The sequence below is a fragment of the Nothobranchius furzeri genome, chromosome 1 (assembly GCF_043380555.1).
Source record: "Nothobranchius furzeri strain GRZ-AD chromosome 1, NfurGRZ-RIMD1, whole genome shotgun sequence".
NCBI classification, from domain to species: Eukaryota; Metazoa; Chordata; class Actinopteri; order Cyprinodontiformes; family Nothobranchiidae; genus Nothobranchius; species Nothobranchius furzeri.
In genome coordinates this window covers 5,860,504-5,879,095 of record NC_091741.1, presented here as the reverse complement: position 1 = coordinate 5,879,095, position 18,592 = coordinate 5,860,504, and positions in this window count along the sequence as shown.

Genomic DNA, 18,592 nt, shown 5'->3' with positions numbered 1-18,592 from the left:
CAAGACGCTCCTCGGGCGTTTCTTGCTTGCGCCTCTCTCCTGGAGGCGCTCAGTCAGACCCAGAGGTGACATGTGGCAAGACGCTCCTCGGGCCTCTATCCTGGAGGCGCTCGGTCAGACCCAGTGTTGACATGTGGCAAGACGCTCCTCGGGGCGCTTCTTGCTTGGGCCTCTCTCCTGGAGGTGCTCAGTCAGACCCAGTGTTGACATGTGGCAAGACGCTCCTCGGGGCGCGTCTTGCTGGGGCTTCTCTCATGGAGGCACTCAGTCAGACCCAGTGTTGACATGTGGCAAGATGCTCGTCGGGGCACGTCTTGCTTGGGCCTCTCTCCTGGAGGCGCTCAGTCAGACCCAGAGGAGACATGTGTCAAGATGCTCCTCGGGGCGCGTCTTGCTTGGGCTTCTCTCCTGGAGGCGCTCAGTCAGACCGAGTGCTGACATGTTGCAAGACGCTCCTCCGGGCGCGTCTTGCTTGGGCCTCTCTCCTGGAGGCGCTCAGTCAGACCCAGTGTTCACATGTGGCAAGACGCTCCTCGGGGCGCGTCTTGCTTGGGCCTCTGTCCTGGAGGCGCTCAGTCAGACCCAGTGTTGACACGTGGCAAGACGCTCCTCGGGGAGCGTCTTGGTTGGGCCTCTCTCCTGGAGGCGCTCATTCAGACCCAGTGGTGACATGTGGCAAGACGCTCCTCGGGGCGCGTATTGCTTGGACCTCTCTCCTGAATGCCCTCTGTCAGACCGAGTGTTGACATGTGGCAAGACTCTCCTCGGGGCGCGTCTTGCTGGGGCCTCTCTCCTGGAGGCGCTCAGTCGGACCCAGTGCTGACATGTGGCAAGACGCTCCTCGGGGCGCGTCTTGCTTGGGCTTCTCTCCTGGAGGCCCTCAGTCAGACCCATTGTTGACATGTGGCAAGACGCTCCTCGGGGCGCGTCTTGCTTGGGCTTCTCTCCTGGAGGCGCTCAGACAGACCCAGTGTTGACATGTGACAAGACGCTCCTCGGGGCGCGTCTTGCTTGGGCCTCTCTCCTGGAGGCGCTCAGTCAGAACCAGAGGTGACATGTGGCAAGACGCTCCTCGGGGCTCGTCTTGCTTGGGCCTCTCTCCTGGAGGCCCTCTGTCAGACCCAGTGTTGACATGTGGCAAGACGCTCCTCGGGGCGCATCTTGCTTGGGCCTCTCTCCTGGAGGCGCTAAGTCAGACCCAGTATTGACAGGTGGAAAGAAGCTCCTCGGGGCGCGTCTTGCTTGGGCCTCTCTCCTGGAGGCGCTCAGTCAGACACAGTGTTGACATGTGGCAAGACACTCCTCGGGGCGCGTCTTGCTTGGGCTTCTCTCATGGAGGCCCTCAGTAAGACCCATTGTTGACATGTGGAAAGAAGCTCCTCGGGGCGCGTCTTGCTTTGGCTTCTCTCCTGGAGGCCCTCAGTCAGACCCATTGTTGACATGTGGCAAGATGCTCCTCGGGGCGCGTCTTGCTTGGGCTTCTCTCCTGGAGGCCCTCAGTCAGACCCATTGTTGACATGTGGCAAGACGCTCCTCGGGGCGCTTCTTGCTTGGGCCTCTCTCCTGGAGGCGCTCAGTCAGACCGAGTGCTGACATGTGGCAAGACGCTCCTCCGGGCGCGTCTTGCTGGGGCCTCTCTCCTGGAGGCGCTCAGTCAGACCCAGTGTCGACATGTGTCAAGACGCTCCTCGGGCGTTTCTTGCTTGCGCCTCTCTCCTGGAGGCGCTCAGTCAGACCCTGAGGTGACATGTGGCAAGACGCTCCTCGGGCCTCTCTCCTGGAGGCGCTCAGTCAGACCCAGTGTGGACATGTGGCAAGACGCTCCTCGGGGCGCTTCTTGCTTGGGCCTCTCTCCTGGAGGTGCTCAGTCAGACCCAGTGTTGACATGTGGCAAGACGCTCCTCGGGGCGCGTCTTGCTGGGGCTTCTCTCATGGAGGCACTCAGTCAGACCCAGTGTTGACATGTGGCAAGATGCTCTTCGGGGTACGTCTTGCTTGGGCCTCTCTCCTGGAGGCGCTCAGTCAGACCCAGAGGAGACATGTGTCAAGACGCTCCTCGGGGCGCGTCTTGCTTGGGCCTCTCTCCTGGAGGCGCTCAGTCAGACCGAGTGCTGACATTTTGCAAGACGCTCCTCCGGGCGCGTCTTGCTTGGGCCTCTCTCCTGGAGGCGCTCAGTCAGACCCAGTGTTCACATGTGGCAAGACGCTCCTCGGGGCGCGTCTTGCTTGGGCCTCTCTCCTGGAGGCGCTCAGTCAGACCCAGTGTTGACACGTGGCAAGACGCTCCTCGGGGCGCGTCTTGCTTGGGCCTCTCTCCTGGAGGCGCTCAGTCAGACCCAGTGTTAGCATGTGGCAAGACACTCCTCGGGGCGCGTCTTGGTTGGGCCTCTCTCCTGGAGGCGCTCATTCAGACCCAGTGGTGACATGTGGCAAGACGCTCCTCGGGGCGCGTATTGCTTGGGCCTCTCTCCTGGAGGCGCTCAGTCAGACTGAGTAGTGACATGTGGCCTGACGCTCCTCGGGGCGCGTCTTGCTTGGGCCTCTCTCCTGGAGGCGCTCAGTCAGACCCAGTGGTGACATGTGGCAAGACACTCCTCGGGGCGCGTCTTGCTTGGGCCTCTCTCCTGGAGGCCCTCTGTCAGACACAGTGTTGACATGTGTCAAGACGCTCCTCGGGGCGCGTCTTGCTTGGGCTTCTCTCCTGGAGGCCCTCAGTCAGACCCATTGTTTACATGTGGCAAGACGCTCCTCGGGCGAGTTTTGCTTTGGCTTCTCTCCTGGAGGCGCTCAGACAGACCCAGTGTTGACATATGACAAGACGCTCCTCGGGGCGCGTCTTGCTTGGGCCTCTCTCCTGGAGGCGCTCAGTCAGAACCAGAGGTGACATGTGGCAAGACGCTCCTCGGGGCACGTCTTGCTTGGGCCTCTCTCCTGGAGGCCCTCTGTCAGACCCAGTGTTGACATGTGGCAAGACGCTCCTCCGGGCGCATCTTGCTTGGGCCTCTCTCCTGGAGGCCCTCAGTCAGACCCATTGTTGAAATGTGGCAAGACGCTCCCCGGGGCGCGTCTTGCTTGGGCCTCTCTCCTGAAGGCGCTCAGTCAAACCGAGTGCTGACATAAGGCAAGACGCTCCTCGGGGCGCGTCTTGCTGGGGCCTCTCTCCTGGAGGCGCTCAGTCAGACCCAGTGCTGACATGTGGCAAGACGCTCCTCGGGGCGCGTCTTGCTTGGGCCTCTCTCCTGGAGGCGCTCAGTCAGACCCAATGTTGACATGTGGCAAGACGCTCCTCGGGGCGCGTCTTGCTTGGGCCTCTCTCCTGGAGGCGCTCAGTCAGACCCAGTGTTGACACGTGGCAAGACGCTCCTCATGGCGCGTCTTGCTTGGGCCTCTCTCCTGGAGGCGCTCAGTCAGACCCAGTGTTGGCATGTGGCAAGACACTCCTCGGGGCGCGTCTTGGTTAGGCCTCTCTCCTGGAGGCGCTCATTCAGACCCAGTGGTGACATGTGGCAAGACGCTCCTCGGGGGGCGTCTTGCTTGGACCTCTCTCCTGGAGGCGCTCAGTTAGACCGAGTAGTGACATTTTGCAAGACACTCCTCGGGGCTCGTCTTGCTTCGGCCTCTCTCCTGGAGGCGCTCAGTCAGACCGAGTGCTGACATAAGGCAAGACGCTCCTCGGGGCGCGTCTTGCTGGGGCCTCTCTCCTGGAGGTGCTCAATCAGACCCAGTGGTGACACGTGGCAAGACGCTCCTCTGGGCGCATCTTGCTTGGGCCTCTCTCCTGGAGGAGCTCAGTCAGACCCAGTGGTGACACGTGGCAAGACGCTCCTCGGGGCGCATCTTGCTTGGGCCTCTCTCCTGGAGGCGCTAAGTCAGACCCAGTGTTGACACGTGGCAAGACGCTCCTCGGGGCGCGTCTTGCTTGGGCCTCTCTCCTGGAGGCGCTCAGTCAGACACAGTGTTGACATGTGGCAAGACACTCCTCGGGGCGCGTCTTGCTTGGGCTTCTCTCATGGAGGCCCTCAGTAAAACTCATTGTTGACATGTGGAAAGAAGCTCCTTGGGGCGCGTCTTGCTTTGGCTTCTCTCCTGGAGCCCCTCAGTCAGACCCATTGTTGACATGTGGCAAGACGCTCCTCGGGGGGCGTCTTGCTTGGACCTCTCTCCTGGAGGCGCTCAGTTAGACCGAGTAGTGACATTTTGCAAGACACTCCTCGGGGCTCGTCTTGCTTCGGCCTCTCTCCTGGAGGCGCTCAGTCAGACCGAGTGCTGACATAAGGCAAGACGCTCCTCGGGGCGCGTCTTGCTGGGGCCTCTCTCCTGGAGGTGCTCAATCAGACCCAGTGGTGACACGTGGCAAGACGCTCCTCTGGGCGCATCTTGCTTGGGCCTCTCTCCTGGAGGAGCTCAGTCAGACCCAGTGGTGACACGTGGCAAGACGCTCCTCGGGGCGCATCTTGCTTGGGCCTCTCTCCTGGAGGCGCTAAGTCAGACCCAGTGTTGACACGTGGCAAGACGCTCCTCGGGGCGCGTCTTGCTTGGGCCTCTCTCCTGGAGGCGCTCAGTCAGACCCAGTGTTAGCATGTGGCAAGACACTCCTCGGGGCGCGTCTTGGTTGGGCCTCTCTCCTGGAGGCGCTCATTCAGACCCAGTGGTGACATGTGGCAAGACGCTCCTCGGGGCGCGTATTGCTTGGGCCTCTCTCCTGGAGGCGCTCAGTCAGACTGAGTAGTGACATGTGGCCTGACGCTCCTCGGGGCGCGTCTTGCTTGGGCCTCTCTCCTGGAGGCGCTCAGTCAGACCCAGTGGTGACATGTGGCAAGACACTCCTCGGGGCGCGTCTTGCTTGGGCCTCTCTCCTGGAGGCCCTCTGTCAGACACAGTGTTGACATGTGTCAAGACGCTCCTCGGGGCGCGTCTTGCTTGGGCTTCTCTCCTGGAGGCCCTCAGTCAGACCCATTGTTTACATGTGGCAAGACGCTCCTCGGGCGAGTTTTGCTTTGGCTTCTCTCCTGGAGGCGCTCAGACAGACCCAGTGTTGACATATGACAAGACGCTCCTCGGGGCGCGTCTTGCTTGGGCCTCTCTCCTGGAGGCGCTCAGTCAGAACCAGAGGTGACATGTGGCAAGACGCTCCTCGGGGCACGTCTTGCTTGGGCCTCTCTCCTGGAGGCCCTCTGTCAGACCCAGTGTTGACATGTGGCAAGACGCTCCTCCGGGCGCATCTTGCTTGGGCCTCTCTCCTGGAGGCCCTCAGTCAGACCCATTGTTGAAATGTGGCAAGACGCTCCCCGGGGCGCGTCTTGCTTGGGCCTCTCTCCTGAAGGCGCTCAGTCAAACCGAGTGCTGACATAAGGCAAGACGCTCCTCGGGGCGCGTCTTGCTGGGGCCTCTCTCCTGGAGGCGCTCAGTCAGACCCAGTGCTGACATGTGGCAAGACGCTCCTCGGGGCGCGTCTTGCTTGGGCCTCTCTCCTGGAGGCGCTCAGTCAGACCCAATGTTGACATGTGGCAAGACGCTCCTCGGGGCGCGTCTTGCTTGGGCCTCTCTCCTGGAGGCGCTCAGTCAGACCCAGTGTTGACACGTGGCAAGACGCTCCTCATGGCGCGTCTTGCTTGGGCCTCTCTCCTGGAGGCGCTCAGTCAGACCCAGTGTTGGCATGTGGCAAGACACTCCTCGGGGCGCGTCTTGGTTAGGCCTCTCTCCTGGAGGCGCTCATTCAGACCCAGTGGTGACATGTGGCAAAACGCTCCTCGGGGGGCGTCTTGCTTGGACCTCTCTCCTGGAGGCGCTCAGTTAGACCGAGTAGTGACATTTTGCAAGACACTCCTCGGGGCTCGTCTTGCTTCGGCCTCTCTCCTGGAGGCGCTCAGTCAGACCGAGTGCTGACATAAGGCAAGACGCTCCTCGGGGCGCGTCTTGCTGGGGCCTCTCTCCTGGAGGTGCTCAATCAGACCCAGTGGTGACACGTGGCAAGACGCTCCTCTGGGCGCATCTTGCTTGGGCCTCTCTCCTGGAGGAGCTCAGTCAGACCCAGTGGTGACACGTGGCAAGACGCTCCTCGGGGCGCATCTTGCTTGGGCCTCTCTCCTGGAGGCGCTAAGTCAGACCCAGTGTTGACACGTGGCAAGACGCTCCTCGGGGCGCGTCTTGCTTGGGCCTCTCTCCTGGAGGCGCTCAGTCAGACACAGTGTTGACATGTGGCAAGACACTCCTCGGGGCGCGTCTTGCTTGGGCTTCTCTCATGGAGGCCCTCAGTAAAACTCATTGTTGACATGTGGAAAGAAGCTCCTTGGGGCGCGTCTTGCTTTGGCTTCTCTCCTGGAGCCCCTCAGTCAGACCCATTGTTGACATGTGGCAAGACGCTCCTCGGGGCGCGTATTGCTTGGGCCTCTCTCCTGGATGCCCTCTGTCAGACCCAGTGTTGACATGTGGCAAGACTCTCCTCGGGGCGCGTCTTGCTTGGACCTCTCTCTTGGAGGCGCTCAGTCAGACCGAGTAGTGACACGTGGCAAGACGCTCCTCGGGGCGCGTCTTGCTTGGGCCTCTCTCCTGGAGGCGCTCAATTAGACCCAGTGTTGACATGTGGCAAGACGCTCCTCGGGGCGCGTCTTGCTTGGGCTTCTCTCCTGGAGGCCCTCAGTCAGACCCATTGTTGACATGTGGCAAGACGCTCCTCGGGGCGCTTCTTGCTTGGGCCTCTCTCCTGGAGGCGCTCAGTCAGACCGAGTGCTGACAGGTGGCAAGACGCTCCTCGGGGCGCGTCTTGCTGGGGCCTCTCTCCTGGAGGCGCTCAGTCAGACCCAGTGTTGACATGTGTCAAGACGCTCCTCGGGCGTTTCTTGCTTGCGCCTCTCTCCTGGAGGCGCTCAGTCAGACCCAGAGGTGACATGTGGCAAGACGCTCCTCGGGCCTATCTCCTGGAGGCGCTCGGTCAGACCCAGTGTTGACATGTGGCAAGACGCTCCTCGGGGCGCTTCTTGCTTGGGCCTCTCTCCTGGAGGTGCTCAGTCAGACCCAGTGTTGACATGTGGCAAGACGCTCCTCGGGGCGCGTCTTGCTGGGGCTTCTCTCATGGAGGCACTCAGTCAGACCCAGTGTTGACATGTGGCAAGATGCTCGTCGGGGCACGTCTTGCTTGGGCCTCTCTCCTGGAGGCGCTCAGTCAGACCCAGAGGAGACATGTGTCAAGATGCTCCTCGGGGCACGTCTTGCTTGGGCCTCTCTCCTGGAGGCGCTCAGTCAGACCGAGTGCTGACATGTTGCAAGACGCTCCTCCGGGCACGTCTTGCTTGGGCCTCTCTCCTGGAGGCGCTCAGTCAGACCCAGTGTTCACATGTGGCAAGACGCTCCTCGGAGCGCATCTTGCTTGGGCCTCTCTCCTGGAGGCGCTCAGTCAGACCCAGTGTTGACACGTGGCAAGACGCTCCTCGGGGCGCAACTTGGTTGGGCCTCTCTCCTGGAGGCGCTCATTCAGACCCAGTGGTGACATGTGGCAAGACGCTCCTCGGGGCGCGTATTGCTTGGACCTCTCTCCTGAATGCCCTCTGTCAGACCGAGTGTTGACATGTGGCAAGACTCTCCTCGGGGCGCGTCTTGCTGGGGCCTCTCTCCTGGAGGCGCTCAGTCGGACCCAGTGCTGACATGTGGCAAGACGCTCCTCGGGGCGCGTCTTGCTTGGGCCTCTGTCCTGGAGGCGCTCAGTCAGACTGAGTAGTGACATGTGGCAAGACGCTCCTCTGGGCGCGTCTTGCTTGGGCTTCTCTCCTGGAGGCCCTCAGTCAGACCCATTGTTGACATGTGGCAAGACGCTCCTCGGGGCACGTCTTGCTTGGGCCTCTCTCCTGAACGCGTCTGTCAGACCGAGTGTTGACATGTGGCAAGACTCTCCTCGGGGCGCGTCTTGCTTGGGCTTCTCTCATGGAGGCCCTCAGTCCGACCCAGTGTTGACATGTGGCAAGATGCTCGTCGGGGCACGTCTTGCTTGGGCCTCTCTCCTGGAGGCGCTCAGTCAGACCCAGAGGAGACATGTGTCAAGATGCTCCTCGGGGCGCGTCTTGCTTGGGCTTCTCTCCTGGAGGCGCTCAGTCAGACCGAGTGCTGACATGTTGCAAGACGCTCCTCCGGGCGCGTCTTGCTTGGGCCTCTCTCCTGGAGGCGCTCAGTCAGACCCAGTGTTCACATGTGGCAAGACGCTCCTCGGGGCGCGTCTTGCTTGGGCCTCTGTCCTGGAGGCGCTCAGTCAGACCCAGTGTTGACACGTGGCAAGACGCTCCTCGGGGAGCGTCTTGGTTGGGCCTCTCTCCTGGAGGCGCTCATTCAGACCCAGTGGTGACATGTGGCAAGACGCTCCTCGGGGCGCGTATTGCTTGGACCTCTCTCCTGAATGCCCTCTGTCAGACCGAGTGTTGACATGTGGCAAGACTCTCCTCGGGGCGCGTCTTGCTGGGGCCTCTCTCCTGGAGGCGCTCAGTCGGACCCAGTGCTGACATGTGGCAAGACGCTCCTCGGGGCGCGTCTTGCTTGGGCCTCTGTCCTGGAGGCGCTCAGTCAGACTGAGTAGTGACATGTGGCCTGACGCTCCTCGGGGCGTGTCTTGCTTGGGCCTCTCTCCTGGAGGCGCTCAGTCAGACCCAGTGGTGACATGTGGCAAGACACTCCTCGGGGCACGTCTTGCTTGGGCCTCTCTCCTGGAGGCCCTCTGTCAGACCCAGTGTTGACATGTGTCAAGACGCTCCTCGGGGCGCGTCTTGCTTGGGCTTCTCTCCTGGAGGCCCTCAGTCAGACCCATTGTTGACATGTGGCAAGACGCTCCTCGGGGCGCGTCTTGCTTGGGCTTCTCTCCTGGAGGCGCTCAGACAGACCCAGTGTTGACATGTGACAAGACGCTCCTCGGGGCGCGTCTTGCTTGGGCCTCTCTCCTGGAGGCGCTCAGTCAGAACCAGAGGTGACATGTGGCAAGACGCTCCTCGGGGCTCGTCTTGCTTGGGCCTCTCTCCTGGAGGCCCTCTGTCAGACCCAGTGTTGACATGTGGCAAGACGCTCCTCGGGGCGCATCTTGCTTGGGCCTCTCTCCTGGAGGCGCTAAGTCAGACCCAGTATTGACAGGTGGAAAGAAGCTCCTCGGGGCGCGTCTTGCTTGGGCCTCTCTCCTGGAGGCGCTCAGTCAGACACAGTGTTGACATGTGGCAAGACACTCCTCGGGGCGCGTCTTGCTTGGGCTTCTCTCATGGAGGCCCTCAGTAAGACCCATTGTTGACATGTGGAAAGAAGCTCCTCGGGGCGCGTCTTGCTTTGGCTTCTCTCCTGGAGGCCCTCAGTCAGACCCATTGTTGACATGTGGCAAGACGCTCCTCGGGGCGCGTCTTGCTTGGGCTTCTCTCCTGGAGGCCCTCAGTCAGACCCATTGTTGACATGTGGCAAGACGCTCCTCGGGGCGCTTCTTGCTTGGGCCTCTCTCCTGGAGGCGCTCAGTCAGACCGAGTGCTGACATGTGGCAAGACGCTCCTCCGGGCGCGTCTTGCTGGGGCCTCTCTCCTGGAGGCGCTCAGTCAGACCCAGTGTCGACATGTGTCAAGACGCTCCTCGGGCGTTTCTTGCTTGCGCCTCTCTCCTGGAGGCGCTCAGTCAGACCCTGAGGTGACATGTGGCAAGACGCTCCTCGGGCCTCTCTCCTGGAGGCGCTCAGTCAGACCCAGTGTGGACATGTGGCAAGACGCTCCTCGGGGCGCTTCTTGCTTGGGCCTCTCTCCTGGAGGTGCTCAGTCAGACCCAGTGTTGACATGTGGCAAGACGCTCCTCGGGGCGCGTCTTGCTGGGGCTTCTCTCATGGAGGCACTCAGTCAGACCCAGTGTTGACATGTGGCAAGATGCTCTTCGGGGTACGTCTTGCTTGGGCCTCTCTCCTGGAGGCGCTCAGTCAGACCCAGAGGAGACATGTGTCAAGACGCTCCTCGGGGCGCGTCTTGCTTGGGCCTCTCTCCTGGAGGCGCTCAGTCAGACCGAGTGCTGACATTTTGCAAGACGCTCCTCCGGGCGCGTCTTGCTTGGGCCTCTCTCCTGGAGGCGCTCAGTCAGACCCAGTGTTCACATGTGGCAAGACGCTCCTCGGGGCGCGTCTTGCTTGGGCCTCTCTCCTGGAGGCGCTCAGTCAGACCCAGTGTTGACACGTGGCAAGACGCTCCTCGGGGCGCGTCTTGCTTGGGCCTCTCTCCTGGAGGCGCTCAGTCAGACCCAGTGTTAGCATGTGGCAAGACACTCCTCGGGGCGCGTCTTGGTTGGGCCTCTCTCCTGGAGGCGCTCATTCAGACCCAGTGGTGACATGTGGCAAGACGCTCCTCGGGGCGCGTATTGCTTGGGCCTCTCTCCTGGAGGCGCTCAGTCAGACTGAGTAGTGACATGTGGCCTGACGCTCCTCGGGGCGCGTCTTGCTTGGGCCTCTCTCCTGGAGGCGCTCAGTCAGACCCAGTGGTGACATGTGGCAAGACACTCCTCGGGGCGCGTCTTGCTTGGGCCTCTCTCCTGGAGGCCCTCTGTCAGACACAGTGTTGACATGTGTCAAGACGCTCCTCGGGGCGCGTCTTGCTTGGGCTTCTCTCCTGGAGGCCCTCAGTCAGACCCATTGTTTACATGTGGCAAGACGCTCCTCGGGCGAGTTTTGCTTTGGCTTCTCTCCTGGAGGCGCTCAGACAGACCCAGTGTTGACATATGACAAGACGCTCCTCGGGGCGCGTCTTGCTTGGGCCTCTCTCCTGGAGGCGCTCAGTCAGAACCAGAGGTGACATGTGGCAAGACGCTCCTCGGGGCACGTCTTGCTTGGGCCTCTCTCCTGGAGGCCCTCTGTCAGACCCAGTGTTGACATGTGGCAAGACGCTCCTCCGGGCGCATCTTGCTTGGGCCTCTCTCCTGGAGGCCCTCAGTCAGACCCATTGTTGAAATGTGGCAAGACGCTCCCCGGGGCGCGTCTTGCTTGGGCCTCTCTCCTTAAGGCGCTCAGTCAAACCGAGTGCTGACATAAGGCAAGACGCTCCTCGGGGCGCGTCTTGCTGGGGCCTCTCTCCTGGAGGCGCTCAGTCAGACCCAGTGCTGACATGTGGCAAGACGCTCCTCGGGGCGCGTCTTGCTTGGGCCTCTCTCCTGGAGGCGCTCAGTCAGACCCAATGTTGACATGTGGCAAGACGCTCCTCGGGGCGCGTCTTGCTTGGGCCTCTCTCCTGGAGGCGCTCAGTCAGACCCAGTGTTGACACGTGGCAAGACGCTCCTCGGGGCGCGTCTTGCTTGGGCCTCTCTCCTGGAGGCGCTCAGTCAGACCCAGTGTTGGCATGTGGCAAGACACTCCTCGGGGCGCGTCTTGGTTAGGCCTCTCTCCTGGAGGCGCTCATTCAGACCCAGTGGTGACATGTGGCAAGACGCTCCTCGGGGGGCGTCTTGCTTGGACCTCTCTCCTGGAGGCGCTCAGTTAGACCGAGTAGTGACATTTTGCAAGACACTCCTCGGGGCTCGTCTTGCTTCGGCCTCTCTCCTGGAGGCGCTCAGTCAGACCGAGTGCTGACATAAGGCAAGACGCTCCTCGGGGCGCGTCTTGCTGGGGCCTCTCTCCTGGAGGTGCTCAATCAGACCCAGTGGTGACACGTGGCAAGACGCTCCTCTGGGCGCATCTTGCTTGGGCCTCTCTCCTGGAGGAGCTCAGTCAGACCCAGTGGTGACACGTGGCAAGACGCTCCTCGGGGCGCATCTTGCTTGGGCCTCTCTCCTGGAGGCGCTAAGTCAGACCCAGTGTTGACACGTGGCAAGACGCTCCTCGGGGCGCGTCTTGCTTGGGCCTCTCTCCTGGAGGCGCTCAGTCAGACACAGTGTTGACATGTGGCAAGACACTCCTCGGGGCGCGTCTTGCTTGGGCTTCTCTCATGGAGGCCCTCAGTAAAACTCATTGTTGACATGTGGAAAGAAGCTCCTTGGGGCGAGTCTTGCTTTGGCTTCTCTCCTGGAGCCCCTCAGTCAGACCCATTGTTGACATGTGGCAAGACGCTCCTCGGGGCGCGTATTGCTTGGGCCTCTCTCCTGGATGCCCTCTGTCAGACCCAGTGTTGACATGTGGCAAGACTCTCCTCGGGGCGCGTCTTGCTTGGACCTCTCTCTTGGAGGCGCTCAGTCAGACCGAGTAGTGACACGTGGCAAGACGCTCCTCGGGGCGCGTCTTGCTTGGGCCTCTCTCCTGGAGGCGCTCAATTAGACCCAGTGTTGACATGTGGCAAGACGCTCCTCGGGGCGCGTCTTGCTTGGGCTTCTCTCCTGGAGGCCCTCAGTCAGACCCATTGTTGACATGTGGCAAGACGCTCCTCGGGGCGCTTCTTGCTTGGGCCTCTCTCCTGGAGGCGCTCAGTCAGACCGAGTGCTGACAGGTGGCAAGACGCTCCTCGGGGCGCGTCTTGCTGGGGCCTCTCTCCTGGAGGCGCTCAGTCAGACCCAGTGTTGACATGTGTCAAGACGCTCCTCGGGCGTTTCTTGCTTGCGCCTCTCTCCTGGAGGCGCTCAGTCAGACCCAGAGGTGACATGTGGCAAGACGCTCCTCGGGCCTATCTCCTGGAGGCGCTCGGTCAGACCCAGTGTTGACATGTGGCAAGACGCTCCTCGGGGCGCTTCTTGCTTGGGCCTCTCTCCTGGAGGTGCTCAGTCAGACCCAGTGTTGACATGTGGCAAGACGCTCCTCGGGGCGCGTCTTGCTGGGGCTTCTCTCATGGAGGCACTCAGTCAGACCCAGTGTTGACATGTGGCAAGATGCTCGTCGGGGCACGTCTTGCTTGGGCCTCTCTCCTGGAGGCGCTCAGTCAGACCCAGAGGAGACATGTGTCAAGATGCTCCTCGGGGCACGTCTTGCTTGGGCCTCTCTCCTGGAGGCGCTCAGTCAGACCGAGTGCTGACATGTTGCAAGACGCTCCTCCGGGCACGTCTTGCTTGGGCCTCTCTCCTGGAGGCGCTCAGTCAGACCCAGTGTTCACATGTGGCAAGACGCTCCTCGGAGCGCATCTTGCTTGGGCCTCTCTCCTGGAGGCGCTCAGTCAGACCCAGTGTTGACACGTGGCAAGACGCTCCTCGGGGCGCAACTTGGTTGGGCCTCTCTCCTGGAGGCGCTCATTCAGACCCAGTGGTGACATGTGGCAAGACGCTCCTCGGGGCGCGTATTGCTTGGACCTCTCTCCTGAATGCCCTCTGTCAGACCGAGTGTTGACATGTGGCAAGACTCTCCTCGGGGCGCGTCTTGCTGGGGCCTCTCTCCTGGAGGCGCTCAGTCGGACCCAGTGCTGACATGTGGCAAGACGCTCCTCGGGGCGCGTCTTGCTTGGGCCTCTGTCCTGGAGGCGCTCAGTCAGACTGAGTAGTGACATGTGGCAAGACGCTCCTCTGGGCGCGTCTTGCTTGGGCTTCTCTCCTGGAGGCCCTCAGTCAGACCCATTGTTGACATGTGGCAAGACGCTCCTCGGGGCACGTCTTGCTTGGGCCTCTCTCCTGAACGCGTCTGTCAGACCGAGTGTTGACATGTGGCAAGACTCTCCTCGGGGCGCGTCTTGCTTGGGCTTCTCTCATGGAGGCCCTCAGTCCGACCCAGTGTTGACATGTGTCAAGACACTCCTCGGGAAGTGTCTTGCTTGGGCCTCTCTCCTGGAGGCGCTCAGTCAGACCCAGTGTTGACATGTGGCAAGACGCTCCTCTGGGCGCGTCTTGCTGGGGCTTCTCTCATGGAGGCACTCAGTCAGACCCAGTGTTGACATGTGGCAAGATGCTCGTCGGGGTACGTCTTGCTTGGGCCTCTCTCCTGGAGGCGCTCAGTCAGACCCAGAGGAGACATGTGTCAAGACGCTCCTCGGGGCGCGTCTTGCTTGGGCCTCTCTCCTGGAGGCGCTCAGTCAGACCGAGTGCTGACATTTTGCAAGACGCTCCTCCGGGCGCGTCTTGCTTGGGCCTCTCTCCTGGAGGCGCTCAGTCAGACCCAGTGTTCACATGTGGCAAGACGCTCCTCGGGGCGCGTCTTGCTTGGGCCTCTCTCCTGGAGGCGCTCAGTCAGACCCAGTGTTGACACGTGGCAAGACGCTCCTCGGGGCGCGTCTTGCTTGGGCCTCTCTCCTGGAGGCGCTCAGTCAGACCCAGTGTTAGCATGTGGCAAGACACTCCTCGGGGCGCGTCTTGGTTGGGCCTCTCTCCTGGAGGCGCTCATTCAGACCCAGTGGTGACATGTGGCAAGACGCTCCTCGGGGCGCGTATTGCTTGGGCCTCTCTCCTGGAGGCGCTCAGTCAGACTGAGTAGTGACATGTGGCCTGACGCTCCTCGGGGCGCGTCTTGCTTGGGCCTCTCTCCTGGAGGCGCTCAGTCAGACCCAGTGGTGACATGTGGCAAGACACTCCTCGGGGCGCGTCTTGCTTGGGCCTCTCTCCTGGAGGCCCTCTGTCAGACCCAGTGTTGACATGTGTCAAGACGCTCCTCGGGGCGCGTCTTGCTTGGGCTTCTCTCCTGGAGGCCCTCAGTCAGACCCATTGTTTACATGTGGCAAGACGCTCCTCGGGCGAGTTTTGCTTTGGCTTCTCTCCTGGAGGCGCTCAGACAGACCCAGTGTTGACATATGACAAGACGCTCCTCGGGGCGCGTCTTGCTTGGGCCTCTCTCCTGGAGGCGCTCAGTCAGAACCAGAGGTGACATGTGGCAAGACGCTCCTCGGGGCACGTCTTGCTTGGGCCTCTCTCCTGGAGGCCCTCTGTCAGACCCAGTGTTGACATGTGGCAAGACGCTCCTCCGGGCGCATCTTGCTTGGGCCTCTCTCCTGGAGGCCCTCAGTCAGAGCCATTGTTGAAATGTGGCAAGACGCTCCCCGGGGCGCGTCTTGCTTGGGCCTCTCTCCTGAAGGCGCTCAGTCAAACCGAGTGCTGACATAAGGCAAGACGCTCCTCGGGGCGCGTCTTGCTGGGGCCTCTCTCCTGGAGGCGCTCAGTCAGACCCAGTGCTGACATGTGGCAAGACGCTCCTCGGGGCGCGTCTTGCTTGGGCCTCTCTCCTGGAGGCGCTCAGTCAGACCCAATGTTGACATGTGGCAAGACGCTCCTCGGGGCGCGTCTTGCTTGGGCCTCTCTCCTGGAGGCGCTCAGTCAGACCCAGTGTTGACACGTGGCAAGACGCTCCTCGGGGCGCGTCTTGCTTGGGCCTCTCTCCTGGAGGCGCTCAGTCAGACCCAGTGTTGGCATGTGGCAAGACACTCCTCGGGGCGCGTCTTGGTTAGGCCTCTCTCCTGGAGGCGCTCATTCAGACCCAGTGGTGACATGTGGCAAGACGCTCCTCGGGGGGCGTCTTGCTTGGACCTCTCTCCTGGAGGCGCTCAGTTAGACCGAGTAGTGACATTTTGCAAGACACTCCTCGGGGCTCGTCTTGCTTCGGCCTCTCTCCTGGAGGCGCTCAGTCAGACCGAGTGCTGACATAAGGCAAGACGCTCCTCGGGGCGCGTCTTGCTGGGGCCTCTCTCCTGGAGGTGCTCAATCAGACCCAGTGGTGACACGTGGCAAGACGCTCCTCTGGGCGCATCTTGCTTGGGCCTCTCTCCTGGAGGAGCTCAGTCAGACCCAGTGGTGACACGTGGCAAGACGCTCCTCGGGGCGCATCTTGCTTGGGCCTCTCTCCTGGAGGCGCTAAGTCAGACCCAGTGTTGACACGTGGCAAGACGCTCCTCGGGGCGCGTCTTGCTTGGGCCTCTCTCCTGGAGGCGCTCAGTCAGACACAGTGTTGACATGTGGCAAGACACTCCTCGGGGCGCGTCTTGCTTGGGCTTCTCTCATGGAGGCCCTCAGTAAAACTCATTGTTGACATGTGGAAAGAAGCTCCTTGGGGCGCGTCTTGCTTTGGCTTCTCTCCTGGAGCCCCTCAGTCAGACCCATTGTTGACATGTGGCAAGACGCTCCTCGGGGCGCGTATTGCTTGGGCCTCTCTCCTGGATGCCCTCTGTCAGACCCAGTGTTGACATGTGGCAAGACTCTCCTCGGGGCGCATCTTGCTTGGACCTCTCTCTTGGAGGCGCTCAGTCAGACCGAGTAGTGACACGTGGCAAGACGCTCCTCGGGGCGCGTCTTGCTTGGGCCTCTCTCCTGGAGGCGCTCAATTAGACCCAGTGTTGACATGTGGCAAGACGCTCCTCGGGGCGCGTCTTGCTTGGGCTTCTCTCCTGGAGGCCCTCAGTCAGACCCATTGTTGACATGTGGCAAGACGCTCCTCGGGGCGCTTCTTGCTTGGGCCTCTCTCCTGGAGGCGCTCAGTCAGACCGAGTGCTGACAGGTGGCAAGACGCTCCTCGGGGCGCGTCTTGCTGGGGCCTCTCTCCTGGAGGCGCTCAGTCAGACCCAGTGTTGACATGTGTCAAGACGCTCCTCGGGCGTTTCTTGCTTGCGCCTCTCTCCTGGAGGCGCTCAGTCAGACCCAGAGGTGACATGTGGCAAGACGCTCCTCGGGCCTATCTCCTGGAGGCGCTCGGTCAGACCCAGTGTTGACATGTGGCAAGACGCTCCTCGGGGCGCTTCTTGCTTGGGCCTCTCTCCTGGAGGTGCTCAGTCAGACCCAGTGTTGACATGTGGCAAGACGCTCCTCGGGGCGCGTCTTGCTGGGGCTTCTCTCATGGAGGCACTCAGTCAGACCCAGTGTTGACATGTGGCAAGATGCTCGTCGGGGCACGTCTTGCTTGGGCCTCTCTCCTGGAGGCGCTCAGTCAGACCCAGAGGAGACATGTGTCAAGATGCTCCTCGGGGCGCGTCTTGCTTGGGCCTCTCTCCTGGAGGCGCTCAGTCAGACCGAGTGCTGACATGTTGCAAGACGCTCCTCCGGGCACGTCTTGCTTGGGCCTCTCTCCTGGAGGCGCTCAGTCAGACCCAGTGTTCACATGTGGCAAGACGCTCCTCGGAGCGCGTCTTGCTTGGGCCTCTCTCCTGGAGGCGCTCAGTCAGACCCAGTGTTGACACGTGGCAAGACGCTCCTCGGGGCGCAACTTGGTTGGGCCTCTCTCCTGGAGGCGCTCATTCAGACCCAGTGGTGACATGTGGCAAGACGCTCCTCGGGGCGCGTATTGCTTGGACCTCTCTCCTGAATGCCCTCTGTCAGACCGAGTGTTGACATGTGGCAAGACTCTCCTCGGGGCGCGTCTTGCTGGGGCCTCTCTCCTGGAGTCGCTCAGTCGGACCCAGTGCTGACATGTGGCAAGACGCTCCTCGGGGCGCGTCTTGCTTGGGCCTCTGTCCTGGAGGCGCTCAGTCAGACTGAGTAGTGACATGTGGCAAGACGCTCCTCTGGGCGCGTCTTGCTTGGGCTTCTCTCCTGGAGGCCCTCAGTCAGACCCATTGTTGACATGTGGCAAGACGCTCCTCGGGGCACGTCTTGCTTGGGCCTCTCTCCTGAACGCGTCTGTCAGACCGAGTGTTGACATGTGGCAAGACTCTCCTCGGGGCGCGTCTTGCTTGGGCTTCTCTCATGGAGGCCCTCAGTCCGACCCAGTGTTGACATGTGTCAAGACACTCCTCGGGAAGTGTCTTGCTTGGGCCTCTCTCCTGGAGGCGCTCAGTCAGACCCAGTGTTGACATGTGGCAAGACGCTCCTCTGGGCGCGTCTTGCTTGGGCTTCTCTCCTGGAGGCCCTCAGTCAGACCCATTGTTGACATGTGGCAAGACGCTCCTCGGGGCACGTCTTGCTTGGGCCTCTCTCCTGGAGGCGCTCAGTCAGACCGAGTAGTGACATGTGGCAAGACGCTCCTCGGGGCGCGTCTTGCTTGGACCTCTCTCCTGGAGGCGCTCAGTTAGACCGAGTAGTGACATGTGGCAAGACGCTCCTCGGGGCGCGTCTTGCTTGGGCCTCTCTCCTGGAGGCGCTCAGTCAGACCGAGTGCTGAAATAAGGCAAGACGCTCCTCGGGGCGCGTCTTGCTTGGGCCTCTCTCCTGGAGGCGCTCAGTCAGACCGAGTGCTGACATGTTGCAAGACGCTCCTCCGGGCGCGTCTTGCTTGGGCTTCTCTCCTGGAGGCGCTCAGACAGACCCAGTGTTGACATGTGTCAAGACGCTCCTCGGGCGTTTCTTGCTTGCGCCTCTCTCCTGGAGGCGCTCAGTCAGACCCAGAGGTGACATGTGGCAAGACGCTCCTCGGGCCTCTCTCCTGGAGGCGCTCAGTCAGACCCAGTGTTGACATGTGGCAAGATGCTCCTCGGGGCGCTTCTTGCTTGGGCCTCTCTCCTGGAGGTGCTCAGTCAGACCCAGTGTTGACATGTGGCAAGACGCTCCTCGGGGCGCGTCTTGCTTGGGCCTCTCTCCTGGAGGTGCTCAGTCAGACCCAGAGGAGACATGTGTCAAGACGCTCCTCGGGGCGCGCCTTGCTTGGCTCTCTCTCCTGGAGGCGCTCAGTCAGACCGAGTGCTGACATGTTGCAAGACGCTCCTCCGGGCGCGTCTTGCTTGGGCCTCTCTCCTGGAGACGCTCAGTCAGACCCAGTGTTCACATGTGGCAAGACGCTCCTCGGGGCGCGTCTTGCTTGGGCCTCTCTCCTGGAGGTGCTCAGTCAGACCCAGTGTTGGCATGTGGCAAGACA